Source organism: Vombatus ursinus, unplaced genomic scaffold (genome assembly GCF_900497805.2).
Source record: "Vombatus ursinus unplaced genomic scaffold, bare-nosed wombat genome assembly UNPS02001419.1, whole genome shotgun sequence".
Lineage (NCBI taxonomy): Eukaryota > Metazoa > Chordata > Mammalia > Diprotodontia > Vombatidae > Vombatus > Vombatus ursinus.
In genome coordinates, this window is record NW_020941197.1 from 29,699,577 (window position 1) to 29,718,425 (window position 18,849).

Consider the following 18,849-nt stretch of genomic DNA (forward strand, 5'->3'; position numbering starts at 1 on the left):
AAAAGCTGTGTTCCCTTTCTGAAAAAAAAAATAGCTCTATCTCAGCTGAAGACATCCAATGAGATCGAAGTGAGAAATGGGACATGGGAAGACGACAGCTACCACAAAGGAACAAGCCTAGTTGAAAGGAAGAACAGCCTGGCCCAATTGAAGAATAGTCCAGCCAAAAGAGCCCAGCAAATCAATCAATCCATCTGAACAATGTGCCCTCTAGGGCGTTAGCCCAGACCAGCAGTAGAGCAGCCAAGCCTAATAGCAGAACCATCATCTCTCACCGATACCACACCTAACAGTTCAAAACAGATTAAAAAAAAAAAACCATTGAGGGAGGGCATTGAAAATATGCACTTCCAGATTTGTGAATTGTCACACCCACAAGTGTTTCCTACGTTTATGGGGCATTATCATTTTTCTCAAGTTTGAGTCCACTCTTCCCCAAAGACCCATTTTGATGGAAAAGTGCCCCTCAGGTCTATGGAAGGAATGTTTTATAACTATTGCTCTTGCTTTAACTATTTGATTAAAATGCTTTTGTTAAGAGAGTCTACTGGCTGAATATTAATGGGAGGAGGAATGTTAATGATGTAGCAGCTGTACAACTGGGGGAAATCCAATCTGCAAGTTATAAAGGAAAAGTGGACCAAGACAGAGTACTGCACAGATATTAAATATAACTTGGTAGCTTTAGCATTGCCCTCCTTGTTCATACCCCCTTCTGAAATTCATTCTGCTCTCTTCTGTGTATTTTTAAAATTTCTTAAATGGCACTCTTTTGTTTCTTTTCTTCCTTTTACATTGTCACTATCACTGCCCTCCCCACTATCTCTCATAATTTCTTCCCTAAATAAAAGCTCTCTCTTTAAAAAAAAAAACATATATATATACATATGTATATGTATAGTCAAGCAAAACAAATCTACACATTGGCCATGTCTGAAAATGTATTTCTCATTCCATAATTCATATATATATATATATGGGGGGTGTATGCATGAATGTATACACACAAACATATACATATACAAATATACATCTATATGCACATATACATGTATATGTGTGCATATACTTCATATGTGTGTATATATGTATGTATTAGTATTATATGTATTATATATTATGTATACACACACAGCTAACCTTGCAAGGATAAATAGAAGAAAATAGCCTGTCCTTACTAAAGAAATGTTTTAAAAGGTGTGTCTGGACTGGGGAGAGGAGCAATCAAGAAAGATCAACCTATACTTTATGAGCTATAGAATGTTATAGATAGAAGGGACGTCAGATAAACTCCAGGCAAACCTCCAATATTTACAGATGAAAAATCCAAGATCAAGATAGGTTGAATGACTTGCCCAGGATCACCATTGCTAGTAAATGGCGGAGACAAGAATAGAACCAAGTCTTCTGCCTACTTGTCCAGTGTTCTTTCCATTGATCCAAGACTAGCACATTATACATCTTCATTGAACATGTATTGATTTTGATTATGTTTGTGGTCTTTGACTATTTTTCAAATTTGTCTTTTTTCCATTCAAGCTGAGCAAAATCAATTTTCTGATAAATTTTCATGGAACATTTCATTAAGCACAAATATTGAAATACATATATATCAATGGTACTTTTTTTTAGATTCCATTTAGGTGGATATTGTGAAGAAAGAAGATTTTACATACACACACTCACATATACATACACACACACACAATGCACACATATATATGATAAGAAATAGAAAATGGCTCCTAGAGACCCAAATGCAGTAGACAATAAGCCTCTAGAAGAAACCCAGACCTAAGTAGAGAAGAAAGGGAACCAGCATTTATTAAGCAACCACTATATGCCAGGCACTGTGCTAAGTACTTAAGAAATTAATCAGACAAAAGTCAAAGAAGAAATAGATTTTGGAATTAACATGAAACCATAAGATAATAGAAGTAACATTAAATGCTAACATAATCACTCCATCCAGCATAGAACTTCTTAGACAAAGAGAAATTGGAGAAGAAAAATGTCCCAGGGCATCCACCCCTGAGAAAAAAGGTGTTCTCAATTGAGTGACTATATGATTGCTAGATTATAGAAAAAATAAAAAACTATGTTCTCTCTGTCTGTCCTTTGACTTAGTATTCACTGCCTCCTCAGATGCTTTGGTGTCTGTGTCACTTCAACTCAATTCAACAAACTTTTATTAATTGTCAACTATAAAAAGCACTGGGCTAAGAATTAATAGTGTAAACTGTAACCTCCCCTACCATCCCCCACCAGGTTCTGGACCTACATAGATTAAGTTCAAGCTTGGGAAAAGCACTGATACCACCACTCCCTCCCATTTCCAAATCATAACCCTCTGGCTTATTTTGCCTCCACTTAGAAATCCTTCCGGGAAATCTCAAATATAGCTCAAATATAACTCTTGTCTAGGTCTCCACGGAAATGTGTAGAAGAGACCCTAGTTCTCATGTTAGTACTTAAGGTAACAATGCATATATCAGGCAAAGATAGAATTTAATTTATTCCCACAGAAAAAGCATAAAGTACTAATAGTTGCCTTTAAACAATTAAAACAATTTTTCTCCCTCTCCAGTGAATCCCATCTTCCCTCCTGACACACACCCCTACCCAGGGCCCTAAATCATTTTGACTTATAGAAACACCCTCTGGTCTAGATTCTTAGAAAAGCAACCACTTACTACTGTCAAGAAAATATTTCAGAGTCTGACTTTTGCCCTAAGGATGCATACAGTGCTCTAGCATTATGGTACTATGCAAGGAACCTGGATCCCTCTCCCACTCCACCCCCCCAAAAAAGGAAACAAATGAGACTGCTAGAGAGGCTACCCCTTCACATAAAGCCTTCACAATCAAAATAACTCATAGTCATAGTGATAGACAAAATCTAGGTCTTTTGTTTTCTTATATCATGACTTATTCCTTTTGCTGTTCTTCCAGATCTAGGAAACACTTGTATGATTATCTTCTCCCTACCCCCACCTTCAAGAGACTGGAAACATAGAGGAATCTCTCCCCTTCTTGCTAGAAAGAAAATCCTCAAATTTGGAGTTTTTGGAAGAAGCAATCTAAGGCTAGCACTCCCTAAGAATTCCTCTTTCTCTCTAGAAGTCTAGCTTCTAAGATCCTCTTCTTTCCTTGTCTTCATCAAAGGCTTGATCCTCAATCTTTCCAGTGTTGTCTGATGAATCGCCTCTCCTCCGTCCAGGAGTTTAGTATTCAAGAACTCTAGTCACTCAGTCATTTTTTAAGAGGTTGGTTATAGTACTTCCTCTCCATTGCTAGAGCTAGGAACTCAGAGTCCTTATAGGTGAGAATACTTGCACCTGCAGCTACTGGATGGAAGGTTATATACCTATGCAAGTTTTCACTTCAGCCCCTCAAAACCCAGGTTCCCTCTCAGCTTGTCTGCTCTCTGGTCCGTGTTCAGCTCCCTCAGAATCTCTTCTAGAGCCAAGTTTGTAATTGATGTCTTTTTCCCCCATAGGTCCAGCACAAAATGGATCTGATTCCCAAGAACCAACCAATTCATGTCCTATCAATCCAACACAACTCAAGATAATAATTAATCACCAATAGATATAATTTAAGGGAATCTTCTTCTTCATGAGGTGCTGCTTGAAATAAACCAAAAGTCCTTCCTAATCTTCTCTAAGTTGTTAGTAAGCATGTCCACACCCTCCCCCAGAAGATACAATTAAATTTCCAAGTACTTACCTTCAAGCTTATCAAATGGAACAATGAACTTTCCTGATCAACTCCTTATATGAGGAAAGGTATGATATAGCCTATATGGAATATCTCATCACCATTTTTCTTTTCTCTCTGATTGTATGCTCTTTTTAAAAATAAATAACTTTTTATTGATATATTTTTTTTTATCATCTACATTTCCCAATTTATCCCTCCCTCTATCCTCCCTCAGGGAGCCATCCCTTATAACAGAGAAATAAAAATGTGGGAGGGGATTTTATTCAACAAAATTAACTAACCAAAACATAAATAATGTCTGACATCATATTCAGTGTTCCACAATCACAGTCCCCCACCTTGGCAAATAAGAGGAAGGAACAGATACTCTCTCATATTTCTTCTTCGGGGCCAAGTTTGGTCATTATGATTTCAAAGAATATAGATTTCATTGTTTTGTTTTCCTTCTTTCCATTTACATTATTAGTTATTGTGTATTCTGTTTGTTTCTGTTTGCTTCACTTGGTTCATATAAATTTTCACATGCTTCTCTATATTTATTATATTTATCACTTCTTAGAACATGGTAATGTTTCATTAAATTCAAATACCTAAATTTGTTTGACCATTCCCCAACTGATGGGCATTTGTGTTTCCTTTATTATTACTGGGGGAAAAAAGATGCTTCTATTTTGATGTATATGGTGCCTTTCTTTTTATCATCAATGACTGCAAATGCTTTAAAAAAAGTCTTCTTAAAGATAATTTAGCTTCCCTGGTACACTGACATGGGAGTAGGGAATGAATGACCAGAACCAATTACATGATCAGTTTTCCATTATAAAATAATGAATTTTTGTTCTGATTTAAAAATTGGTTTCCTATGAGTTTGGTTAACATGAGACAGTTGTCCTAGGACTTGGATTTGATCACTTTTGCCATCACTTTATAGATTTTTTTTTTGTCTTCTTTTTTGAGATTGGATTTCTCTGTCTTACCCCTGTTTGGGGAAGTGCAGCAGCCATTCGCTAGCCATTGAGATCCCATTGCTGATCAACATGGAAGTTTTAACAGGCTCCATTTTTTTTTAGCTTGTGCTTGTCATCCTAAGGCAGCCCTCCACTCCAGAGGTTCACCATAATTAATGCCAGACTTAGTGCTTAAGCTCTACTGCAGCTCAGAACTCCCAAATTCAAGCTGTCTAAGAGACACAACCTCTACTAGTAATGGCAAAAGTGACTTCCCAGTTTTAGATTCCCTTGGGTGCACACACACACACACACACACATACACACACACACATTCTTTGCTGCTAAGGAATCTCTGTCTCCCTCTTAATGTTCTTAAATGAAGTGAGAGAATATTCTAATACTTGACACTAAAGATTTTTTTTTTGCTATCAATTCAGAATAATTTATTGACAATTATTAGGATAGGTGAGAAATTGGTTATCTTTGTTCCAGAGTCTAGTAACTCAGCTTTACTGGTCCAGAAACTCAATTACCCATTCATTCAGGGATGATGTGAGCCCCCATACCCAGCCTGGATTTAAACTTTCCAGCACAGAGCTCAGGCAACAGCCTATTTCTTCTAAGGCAAAAGTGGCTGAAGTGTAGTTAGTAGAACCTTTCAGGAAGTCCTAAAGATAAAACTACTTAAATAATAATACTAATCTGTTTTTATCTATTAAATACTTTCCAACTATATATCTGTGAGAAGCCAGTTTTTCTTTACATACTTCAATCAATGCAACACTCTGCAACAGAATAAATGCAGAGCAGGTTTGAGAATCCAGCTGTTTTCTATTGTCACACATTAAAGAAATTTGCAAAAATATGTAGAACAATGTCACTCTTTTCACTTTTTTTGTTTGAGAAAACATAGTTGTTTATAAAAATTACGTTATTTATGTTAACATCAATGGGTTTATTATAATTTTAAAATAAATTAATAAATATTTTAAAATTTTATCAGTTAATTTTTAATATGGATAGATATAACCCAGGTAAACAAAAGCTCTTTGGAGTGTAATGAGGTCCTAAAACCAAAAAGTTTGAAAACTGCTGCTTTCAAGAATTTTATCCATAATTAGGATATGCTGCCACCAGGTGGATGGTGAACTTTAGATATAATTTTATGGTATGAAAACCCTGGCCATCTATGGTGGTACCTGCAAAAATTTAGCATAGTCTTCCATGAAATTATGGTTTGGTTAATGTTTTATTTTATTTTGATTGGGAGGGGGTAATAGAGTTTTTTAATTTTTAAACAAAAATTTGAATTCTATTTTTAAATTGAGAGCAAGATTTAAAGAAATACTACTTAACTAAACAATGGTTTTATTTTGGTTTGAGAATACTATTTTCAACTCTTAATTCTTTTTCTTTTATTTGAGTCTCCTCACACAAAATGACTAATATGGAAATGTTTTATATGATTGCACATGTATAACCTATATCTGATTGCTTATCATCTCAGAGAGGGGAAAGGGAGGGAGGGAGAGAAGGATCGAATTTGGAACTCAACACTTTAAAAAATGTTTAAAAACTGTTTTACCATGTAATTGGGGAAAAATAAAATATTATATCTTGATATAAGTATATATAAAACTTTGAGTTATACTTTCTCAGTGTTTGTCCATGGCACCATGACTTCAAGTTAATTTGGGAGAAGGAGGAGGAGGAGAAAGAGAAGAAGAAGAAGAAGATGATGAAGAAGAAGAAGACGAAGAAGAAGAAAACTAGGCAAAGTCTTCCAACATGTTGAAGAGACTGTCAATGAAGGATTAGTGAGAAGACATAGACAAAAGTGGCACAGAATAAAAAAATGTGAATGAGCTACAATTTGCATCATTGGAGGGATCATCTACCTAGATAAGATCACAGATCCATGGAAGTAGCATGAATCAGCAAGGCACAGTGAGGGAACATGAGGTAGCATGTGCCTGACATGTCAAACCACCACCACCTTGACCACAATCTCCCCTCAGACTCCAATAGAGAAATCCCAGGACCCTAAACTCAAGAGCCTTGGGAATAGCAATGCTTCCAGTACAGTGCCCTCAGCCATGACCTGAAAAGCAACCCCTATGGAGGTGTAGCCTGGCAACTGCTGCTGCAGGTGCTACAGCCATAGATACTCGAGATCCAGAAAAGAAAATTCTTGCCACCAAAGCTGTTGGCACAATCAAATGGTTCAACATTAGGAGTTGATATAATTTTATCAATGGAAATGACTTTAATGAAGAGACATTATTATCTGTCTTGCCACTATACCTTAAAGACCATAGAACCTTTCCATCTGACTTGTAGCTGAAATCTGCATATGTATCCCCATTATGTGTCAGCTCAAATAGAGCAAGTACTGGCTTAATTTTCTATTGGTATCTCCAGCCTCTAGCAGAGTGCATTGTACGTAGTAAATACTTAAAGCCTTTTTCATTCATTCATTCAAATATGGGCCAAAGTAGGATAAAAACATCACAGCAACATATACCCTATTTTTACCATGGTAAAGACACATGATTTTCCTTTCAAATCATAAGAATTCCTTCTGGCTAATTTTTTTCCAGGTTTCCTCCTCCCACAAGGTACCTAGTCACTAGGTTGTACTGATTAATTTCCATTGTATTTATAGAATCATGGGCAAGAACTTTGGGGGTGGGAGGTGAGAAGAAAGAGGAGTAAAAGTGGAAACTCCATGAAGGGTTAAGCACCATTACAAAATACAGTCTTTTGGGTTCACTGATAAAGTCATTAGTATTTTGTTTATTTGTTTTATTTTATAAATTGTATTCAGCCAAGAAAACATGTGAAACAAGGTTACACATTGAAGTCCAGGAGCTTGAAAAAGAGAGAGAAAAGGGGAAAGGACAATGCTCATAATTAGAGCACAAATATCCATTTGGAATTTGTAACTCCAAAAACTCTGGACTTTCTTCCTAACAAAAATTTAAAAAAATATTGGCTACACAAACAGACTTGATAAAGGAGGAGGGAGGGGACTGCCTATAACAGAATATTATATAATAATCAAACAGTTGGAGCATGAGTAGGATGGATTTAACCCTAAACTTTTGAGCCTTTTCAGATCTCAGGATGTCAGTGTAGAACTTTAACCCTAAGAACTGAAAATATCAGAATCAACTGGGTAAGTACATATGGTGATTAGAATTCAAGTAGGTGACAATTGGAGAATTGCATATGTTACTTTTTAATCCTCTCCTATTTTAGTAAAAATCTGCTGAATGTTGTGTTGATGCTTCAAGTGGGTTTTCAATGTCTCCTACTCAAGCTTAGTGCAAGATTTAAGTAAAATTTCATCTTTTAAAAAAGAGTTGTTGTTTCTCCTTGATTCATGTTGACCATGAGTCGTGACTAGAAGGAAGGAGGTATTCAGTGAAAGGGGGAGGGGAGATCAATCAACAAGTATTTATTGAATGCCTTACTATGTGCCAGGCACTGTACTAAGTACTGGGAATATAAAGCAGAAAGAAAAAGTTAGTCCCTACCCCCAAGGAACCTATACTCTAATGGTGGAAGACATCACATAAATGGAGAACTGAAAATCAGGGGAGGGAGTGTGGGAAGAGGTACCCATTCCAGGGCATGGTAGTAAAATCCAGAGATACAGGGATTGTCTGGACCCTTCCCTAAAATAAAGGTTCCCAGAGGAACTCATCAGTGGGAGGAGCCCCACAGTAAAGAAGAAAGCAGCTAAATCATAATGGTGAAGTCCAGAAAATAAGAAATGGCTGTTCTGGGCCATTCTTCAAAATGGAAGGGGTGCCAAGGAAGAGATAGAGGGACCTAGCACTGTTCAAAAATAAAGGTTATGCCTCCAAACATAAAAACAGCAGTGAAAAGCTCTTCTCAATTCTCCCTTCCCCACTCTATATTTCCATTTACTTTGAGGGACTAACAGACATTCACAATCCTTCATGAAGGTGCGATTTTATCAGTGTACTCCCTCCATTGACACACATTACTGCATCTCCATGTCTTAGTATACAGTCTTTACAAGTTCTAGCCCAAAATTTAAGCATCTGGAGGCCAAGCTTCTGTTAATAAGCCACTTAACACTTAGAAAGGCTGGTCCTCAGATTATATACATATAATTCATTACCAGACCCATACCCAAAACCTCTATATCTTGTCAGGACCTACCAAAGCTTCAGAGGCATGATTAGATGCCAGCTGTGATGAAAGAGACCTGGGAGCTTTAGAGGACTGCAAATTTTTTCTTTATCTATAAAGCAAGGGTAACAGTATTTGCACTACCTTCTCCAAAGGGTTGTTGTGAGGAAAGTATTTTATAAACCGTAAAGTATTATGTAAACATGAGTTGTTGGATTGGGTTTGGGGTTTTTGTTTTGGGTGGTTTTTTTTTTTTTGGCTTTTAGTTTGTTCGATATGTTTTGTTTTTGTCTAGACCTGTGATTTCACTGAAATAGGAAATTCTTGTATGGGAAAACTCCCTTTACCAATGTAGATCAACAATTACACTGCAATTTGTAGTTTGGGGAAGTTGACTAAGGCGTTAAGAGACTGTGACTTGCCCAGGGCCATAGAACCAGTTATGTGTCAAGGGCAGAATTTAAACCCTTCTTTCCTATTCAAGGACAGCTCCCTATTCACTCCAAGTTGTGCTGTCTTTCTAGTTATTTGTTCTTGCTGTCACATACATTGTGTTTAAAATTTTTTAATTCTGGTAGAGTTAAAATGTTTACAGAAATCATTTCTAAATTTTGCTAAAGTAATTTGTATCTGATTAGATACTCTGTGTGTGTGTGTGTGTGTGTATGTGTAACATGCATGAGTACACTTACGTGCACATTTGTGTGAACTGGTTGCTAGGGACAACCTCAACTGAAGAGAAAAAGTTATTGTCTGCCAATCGAGAGTAGCCTGTAGCAGCTGTAAATGCTTGTTGGGCAGAAGAAAAGTGGGAAGGGCACTTTATTTTTTTTTAAGAAAGTAGAAAATTTTTTCCCTTCTAACTGGAAAAGATTATTCTCACTAGAAGGAAGTCTGGCAGATGAGGAAACCTACCTGAAAGGGCATTTGATGCCAAGTTGGTTTGAAGTAGAAAACAATTAATGAAGGCTTTTGATTCTGAGTTAGAAAATGAGTCAGTCTGGTGGTGACTCAGAGTCAAATTTCAATTACACTTTATACTTGCTATATGATCCCAAGCCAATCACTTAAGCTTTCCAAGCTTTAGTTTCCTCCTCTTAAAAATGAGGATAATAATATTTATAGCACCAATATCATAGAGTTGTTTTGAGGATAAAATGAAATATTGAATGTAAATGTACATTAAAACTAAAAGGACCTATCTATGAGTAACCCCTTCCTTGAGGAGTTGATGTGGGGTCTTGATGAAACAGGAATACTAACATATAGGCATTACTAAAAATTCCCCAATGTTCATAGCTTTTAAAGAACTTTGGTAAGCTTTGGAAAGAACTTACACTGAGAAGCCACATGGAAAATGGAGGAAAGGAAGGACTGTGAGCCATGCCAAGCCAACAGAGAACCATGGAATGGTACTTCTGTAACATAAAGCAAGGAAAGTAAGTGGATCTGAGAATTCATAATTCCTGGAGAATGCAGGAAGATGGAGAGAGATGAGATCAGGTGGGCCAGTCCTAGCAGACTGGAACAAAGAGCAGACCAGGTTTGGTAAGACATATGGAATTCAGTACAGTAAGTATGTATCTTCCTCCTGATTCCCTAGATGATTCTCTGATTCCCTTCCTGATTTCCTGATTCTCCACTTCCTAGGGAAAACTCCAGTTCTTCTTAATCCATCTAACCCCTCCATTTTCCATTTTACCTTTGACTAGTTGGAGGAGTTCTAGGAAGAGATTCAACTTCCTCAGCTGTAGCCATTATAACTTACACATGGAAACCTCTTCCATTAAATGCGTATTTGCATTTAAATTCTATATTATTTGTAATTGCTAATAAAGTATATGTTACTTATAATGATTTTAGTTCATGCCAATAAATGTGCTATCTAAGATTAAGAGAGAGGATGTTAACACAAAAAGAAGAGAGGATTTTCTTCAGCTGAAGCTGATGTAAAGGCAAGCCAGTTAGAAAATATCTATGTTAATAATCTCTGACATATCCACACCCCAGACCATTCATGCACCTATAGAAAACCTTAATGAGGAAATAAGCCAGTAGTCACAAGCGATAGAAGATAGTGTGTTCAGTTCATCACACATTCTGCACACATTACCCAAAGTTCTACCTGGCTATAAACATAAGGTGTTATTATTTTAAAAATTCAGATATCGAGATAAATCTTTTTCCTAAAGTTTTCAAGTACGTACAATCACATAATAGTTGTGTCTTGTCTACACACTTATCTCTGGACTTTGAACATTTTCACTGGCTCTTTCCCATGCCTGGAATGCTCCCTCTCTCCATCACTGCCTCCTAGGTTTCCTAGCTTCCTTCAGGAATTAGCCAATGTCTTACCTTCTCCAAGAAAGATTTCCTAGTCCCCCTTAATCTTAGTGTCTTTCCTCTGAGATCATCCCTAATTTATCCTGTATACATCTTGTTTGTACATGGTACACGTTTATCCCCTATTAGACTGTGACTTCCTTGAATGCAAGGACTGTGTTTGGGGAGAGGTTTCTTTTTTTTTTTCCCCTTTCTTTGTATCTCCAGTGCTTAGCACAGTGCCTAAAACATAAGAGGCACTTGATAAATGCTAGTTAACTGTCACCAACCACCGCTGTTAATGAGAAAAAAGAGGAGGTTGACTTTTCCCACGTAGCAGCACAGAAAGGCCAATGGGGCTTCTCAATGAAATGTCACTCTCTCATGGACACAGTTTGAAGAGGTTAGTCACAAAGACACTGAGAGGTTGTGGTCAAAGAAAAATTGAAATTAGGAGAAAGCTAAGAGAAGTAGCATCATGACAAGGCTGAAGCCCCTGGTCCTGGTGAGAGAAGTGAAGGACAGGAAGAGAAGTGTTCATTGGACTGGATAGTTATGCATTCTATTACATGGAAATAAATCTTCCAAGTCAAATGGGGAAACATAACTAATAAGATGGCAGGATAGTTTGGTGGATGAGTACTGGACTTGGCACACTGGGTTTGAATCAGGGCTATCACTTCCTCGCTATATGACCTTAAGCAAATTAGAACTGAATAAATTTGCTTTCTGGAATAAATTAGTCTCTCACGAGTTTGGGTGGCATGAACCAGTTTCCTCGGAGTTTTATCCCCCAGAGATGAGCAGATTACCAAAGTTGCCAGCCCTACTGAATCAGGCCAGACCCTAGTCCTACATTAATGCTATAAGGGTATGATGTGGTCTCATCTAAAGTCAATCACAGAATAGTAGAAAGAGTACTGCATTTCTATTTGGAGGACCTGAGTTCAAATCCCATTTTGTTATTCATTTCCTGCACAAGTCCCTTTACCTCTCTGGGCCTCAGTTTCCTCATCAGAAGAAGATAAATGTATTCATCTTCATCCTCTCTCATTACTGTGGATGTTGCCCTCAGAGAACAAACGGGTTTGTCTGGCTGGTCATGCACTGAAGCTAGCTGATCTCATGCAGAATGGCCTCCTCTTGGCTAATCTTGGGCAAACAGGGCTATCCTTTCCTCTGCAAAAATGGCTGGTCTTGTATAGCTATCCTTGACAGCTTACCTGCCTTCTACATCCCAACTTGCAATATCCCTATTCAGTTTGACAAACTCCAATGTGGCAGAAAGGGATTTCTGCTCCAACCATTTCCCTGAACTGTGACACCCATCCACATGCAAAATGCCTCAGGCTTCCACTCAATCAAGAAATTGCAGTTAATGCCCGTAGGGGGGAAATGGTCTTTGATAAGTCTCAGTGTCAGCAGCCAATCCAAATCTGTTACCTTCCACATCTGGAAATAAGGTGAGCAGTAAAAAATGAGTCTGATGGCCTCAATCTATTTCTCATTTATCAGCATCACAATAACCTGGCTCAAAGACACACAATTCGGAATGATTGGCTGAATTTGCCGAAAGACTGCAACAGTATGTGGAAGGTTGAAGGACGAGGCTCAGCGGCGTCGGCAGAATTATTTCAAAGGGTCACCTCTGGAGCTAGGGAGGTCAAAATGAAAGTAAATACATTGGAGGAGCACTTTAGAAACTGAAATTTAGAAGAAATATGAAGGCATTTTGTAGATCAGGATAAATGACAGTACTACTCTGCAGGATTTAGACCCCAAACTGTCAATGGTATGTCTCCCTGACTTAAAAATAATGGTTATAATAGAAATACATGTTATTCTAATTCCTTACATAAGTCACTTGACATATAATAGCCTATCTGAGGCAAGAAGGTGGTGCTGTAGCTGGAATGAGAAAAACTGGAGTTAAATAATGCCTCAAACACAGGATTGTTGTGGGACTCAAATGAGACAATATATGTAAAGCTTTCTGTAAAATTTAAGGTGCTATAAAAATGTCATCTATTATTGTTACTATTTGATCCTCATGAAAATCCCTGGAGGTAGATAGGACAGGTATGGTTATTCCTATTTTGCAGATGAGGAAACTAATACAGAGAAAAGTTAATGTATGTTTAGGGAAGGACTTCAGTAGATGAGTTTTAGCTGTGACACTGTTATGTTAAATGAAATCACACAATCTGAAGAAAGAGAAAGAGGCAGGATACTCAGCACTTTTTTCCCCTTTTTTATAGCAACTTGGAAAAACAAAGAAATACAAGCGATCTTAAAGAATTATCTAGTAATCCCAGACCTCTTTTTTATTTAATTTTGTTTTTTCAATGAACAAAAATCCATTTTCTCTCTTTCATACCCACCCTTATTGGAAAAAGAAAAAAAACTTTGTAACAAATAAGTAATTAAGCAAAACAAATTTCACATTGCCATGTTCAAAAAATATATATCTCAATCTACACCCTGAGTATGGCCTCATACTCTGCCAGGAGGTGGGTAGTCTATTTCACAAGTATTTTGGAATTGTGGTTGGTCATTTTTTTTTTCATCAGAGTTCTTAAGTCTTTCAAAGTTGTCTGTCTTTAAAATATTGCTGTTATTGTATCAGCTGAGCTCCTGATTCTGCTCACATCACTCTGCACCAATTTATACAAGTCTTCACAGTTTTCTCTGAAACCGTCTTCTCCATCATTTTTGTGGTACAATAGTTTCCCATTATAATCATATCCTATCATTGTTCAGCCATTTCCCAATTGATGAGCATCCCTTAGCTTACAGTTCTTTGCCACCACAAGAAGAACTGCTACAAGTATTTTTTAGGCATGAGTCCTTTTCCTCTTTCTCTGATGTCTCAGTCTCTTTAATGAGGGAGAGGCTAAGACAATAGACAGCCAAGTCATCTTTAGAAGGATGGGTACATCTCTCTTAAGCTTAAACTTAAACTTAAACTATGGGAACAAGTATTTGGTTTTTTAACACCCAAAATATGTAAATAAGAAAAAGAATGAATTACTATAAATAAGAAAAAAAATCAAAAGAGTCTTTCTTTAAAACCATAAGAAAGGGAAAGTGTTAAGATTCACAACAGTCAAAAGTTAATGAGCATGTTACCTAATTGCATATAAGTGGTCTTTTTTCTTTAAGTTTTCCTCCAATTGTGGGTAACTTTTATAAATATAATGATTAATAAATTTGTATGTATATCTCATTTAGTTAAAATATGTACTGGGAAAATAATTGCATTTAACGAGCACTTATTAAGTGCCTACTATGTGCCAGGCACTATGCTGGGGTGGGGGGAGGAAGGGTGGAATACAGACAAAAATGAGAAATCATTGTATTCAAGTGGTTTACATTCGACTGATAAAATGTAAAGGCAGAATTGAGTGAGAAAACACGAAAACATGCTATATTCTTTCAAACACAATTAGCTACATCCGTGAGGAGCCTATGTGTACTAGCCTAGGTACCATTGTACCATGAGCCCATGTCTACCTGGTAGCATATACACAAATTTCTTGCAAATCCAGAAAAGGCAAGTAAAGGCAAACATTTCAGAGAGTCGTAGATAGAAAAGCCATTTAAGTGAGCTGGAGAATTCCATCATTTGTTTAGTACAAAATAAAGAGGCAGAAAAAGGTAAAAAATTAAAAGGCACCATTTAGTAAAAGCAACTTCCTTTTAACTTTTGAGACTTTGCCAATGCTAAAGGCTCTTCTTCCTTTAAGGAAACAAAGGACTCTACATTAGTCTCTTTCCTTTCAAAAAGTTGGAGGGGGTGGGGGGAAGGAGGAGAGATATTAATGAAACTCTCCCTCCTCCACCTCTAAACTTCAATGTTTTCCCTTCATCTTCCTGCTCTCGATTCCTCTCACCATCCATGGAGAGAGAACCCATGCTGAGAACTCTGCATGAAACCATCAACAGCAGCTGTTAATGGGAAGCCTAATGGCCTTTTAATGGGACTAGTAAAGCTAATAGATTTGTAAAGATAATATTTATAATAATAACAGGAACCACGCTCCTGAGGAGAGGGCCGAACCAGCCTGGTTGGACCTCACTGAACATAGTAAAGTGAAGGGCTAGTCCACTTAGAAGAATCAATTTTCCAAATAGATCCATCATTCTTCTGAAAGCTTCTGACCAACACCAGGAATAATGAATGACCATCCCATCACTGTGCTGTCTTAACAGTAGATTTCTATCATAACACCTGTTTTAAATAACGAACAGTGGCCAGAGGCATCAGATTTCCCTTTCTTGTGTGCTTATGGAGTACGAAATGAGGTTCCTATATTTAGAGTTGGCAGGGACCTCCCCTCAGAACTCATCAAGTCCAACTTTTTTTCATTTTACAGATGAGAAATAGCCTGGCTGGGACTCAAACATGCAATTAGTTCAATTCACAGGCAGCCATCCCTTCACAGTGAGAGAATGGCAAGACTGGCGTTTTCTCAGGTCTTCCACTGCAAATCAGACAAACAGCAGATTTCCAGCCCATTAAATATGGTTGCCCTTAGAAAGATGTGGTCTGTCTTAGACTAAATTCCCTACCCCCACTTCATCCTCCAACTTGAAAAGTCTAGAATATGCTCCTGAAATGAAAGTGTGTGCCACATTATATGCATCCAGAGGAGAGCAACTAAAATAGTAAAAGGCATTAACTCTATGTCTTTTGAGAATAGGTTGAAAGAATTAGGAATGTTTAGCCTTGAGAAGAAAAGACCCAAGAAATATGATAGTCAGCTAAGTGGTATAAGGAATAGAGCATTGGACTTTAATTCTGAAAGATGTGGTCTTGAATCCTTCCTCAGATACTTATTATCTGTATGACCCTGAGCAAGTCACAGCCTCGTTCAGAATTTAGTTTTCTCATCTGTATAATAAAGATAATAATAGTATCTACCTCATAGGGTTGTTGTGGGGGTCAAATAAGATAGCATGTGAACCTTTTGCAAACCTTGAAGCATTAGATAACAGCTAGCTGTTATTATTAGTGTGATAGCTGACTTCAAGTATTTGAAAGGATGTCATGTAGAGGAAGGATTAATTTTTGTTTATCCCCAGAGGGCAGAGAGTTAAGAGCAAGCTCCAAAGAGACAAATTTAGGCTTGAAATCAGGAAAAATTCATAACAATTAGGGCTGTGTAAAAATAGAATGGGCTGCCTTGAGGAGTGAAAAATTCTCATTGGAGATCTTCAGTCAGTCAGCCAACTTAGTTGTTGTTCAATCACGTCTGACTCTTTGTGACCCCTTTTGGGGTTTTCTAAAGATACTGGAGTGGTTTGCCATTTCCTTCTCCAGCTCATTTTATAGATGAGGAAACTGAGGCAAACAGGGTTAAGTAACTTGCCCAGGGTCACATAACTAGTAAGTGCCTGAGGCTAGATTTGAACTCAGGAAGATAAGTCTTTCTGATTGCAAGTCCAGTGCTCTATCCTATCCACTGCTCCACCTAGCTGCTGGTCTACCTACTATACAAAGGTCATTGTTGTGAGGAAAACATTACTGAGATGGGAATCATTATCTTCTCTGAGCAGGTTGTTAAGTGGTGGAATAGACTTCTGGAGGAAGCCAGCATATAGGGATAACACAGATTGTTAGATGGCTCTCTGAGATCTCTTCAATCCTCTATCCTTCGTGTTACTATATAAAAGGAAATATGATATTTCCACTGCCAAGTATTCTTCTGCCTCTCTCTATTTCTTTATATGGTATGATTTAATTTAAGATAAAAGTGTTGCAGTTAAAAATATGGCAGAAAGAAAGGAAAGGAAGCAAAGAGAGAAAGGGACACAGAGGGAAGAAGAAGAGTCAGACTTTCTTCTGACCTCCAGCTTTCCATCTCCTGCTGCACATGTCCTCTGAAGGAAGGTGACAAGTCAGGTAGACTTCCATCTACTCCAAAGCAACTTTCCCCAGCAAAGGAAAACTTCTACCTCTTGCTGCACCCACCTGATCTCCAGCCTCAGGTGAAGAGCCAGAACTTCCTCTGACCCCCGACCTTCCTATCTGACCTTCCTGCTATCAGACTGCTCCTCAGTCTACTGTATTGGATCCTCATCCAGATCCTTCCCTCTGACCATAGGTGTCCCACAGGTTTCTGTCTTGTTGGCCTTCTTCTCTTCTCCCTCTATACTGCTGCACTGGGTGATCTCTCCTGCTCCCATGGATTTAATTACCATCTCTATGCTAATGATTTTTAGATCCACCTATCCTGCCCTAAGGTTTTACTGACCTCTAGTTTTACATTGTCAGTTGCCTTTCAGACATCTCAAACTGGATGTCCAGTGGGTATCTTAACCTCAACATGTTTAAAACAGGACTCATTATATTTCCTCCTAAATCCTCCCCCCCACCCCCACCCCACCACCTTTCCTATCACTACCAAGGACCACCATCATCCTCCTAGTCTTTCAGATTTGCAAACTAGGTATAATATTCAGCACCTAACAATCTCTCACCACCATATCCAATCTGTTGCCATGGTCTATTTCACCTTTGCAATAATTCTCAGATGTATCCCCTTCTCTCCTCAGACACTGCCACCACTCTGGAGCAAGCCCTCATCACCTCATAACTGGATTACTGTAATAGTCTACCTCAAGTCTCTCTCTACTCGAATGCATTCTCCATTCAACCGCTAAAGTGATTTTCCTAAAGTGATCATATCACTCTCTCAATCCTATTCAATAAACTCCACTGGTTCCCTATTTTCTCCAGGATCAAAAACAAAATCATTTGTTTAGTATTCAAAACCCTTCAAAACCTAGCCCCACCCCATCCCCTCAACTTTCCAGGCTTCCTTATTCTCTACTACATACTCTTCGATCCAATAGCACTGGCTTCCTTGTTGTCCTTCAAACAAAACACTCTGTCTCTTGGTTCCAGCATTTGTCTAGCTAGCCCCCATTCCTGGAATATTCTCTTTCTTTAACTATGCCCACTGACTTACTTGGTTTCCTTTAAATACACCTTAAATCTCATCTTTTACAGGAAGCCTTTCCCAATTCTTCTTAATTCTAGTGCTTTTCTTCTGCTAATTATTTCCTATTCATCCCGTATGTAGCTTGTTTGTACACCATTATTTGCTTGTTGTCTCTCCCACTAGATTGTGAGCTCCTTGAGGGCAGGGCCTGTCTTTTGCCTCTTTTTGAATTCCAAATGCTTAACATAGTGCCTGGCACATAGTAGGCACTTAATAAATATTTATTGACTTGCAGAGAGAGAGAGAGAGAGAGAGCCCAGAGGCCAGTTTTCTGTTCAGGCTAAGTCCTTTTGGGGTCATCTGAATTCCAGGGTTAGTGCTCAGCTTTGTAGGCTCAGGAATTCAGGTATGTTTTGAGCATTTACACTTTTGAAAATGGCAAAAGCTATAAATGAGGTCTTCATTTATTGCTTTGTTGATTGCCTAGACTTAAGAAAATGAGGAAGAAAATGTTAATAATGCATGTTAAACTTAAAAGTCTAGCCCCACTAGAGTTCCTAAGAGCCTAAGGGATGCAGTCTCATAAAACTGATGAATGAACCAGAATGGGGATTCATTAATTTGCAATGGGAACCAGAACTACTGAGTGGCCTCCTTTTTTCTATCAGCCAAACAGTGGAATACTTACCCTTCCCAATAGAGTAATCCAGTTAAGCAACCTGATTGATAATAGGCAGAGGCAT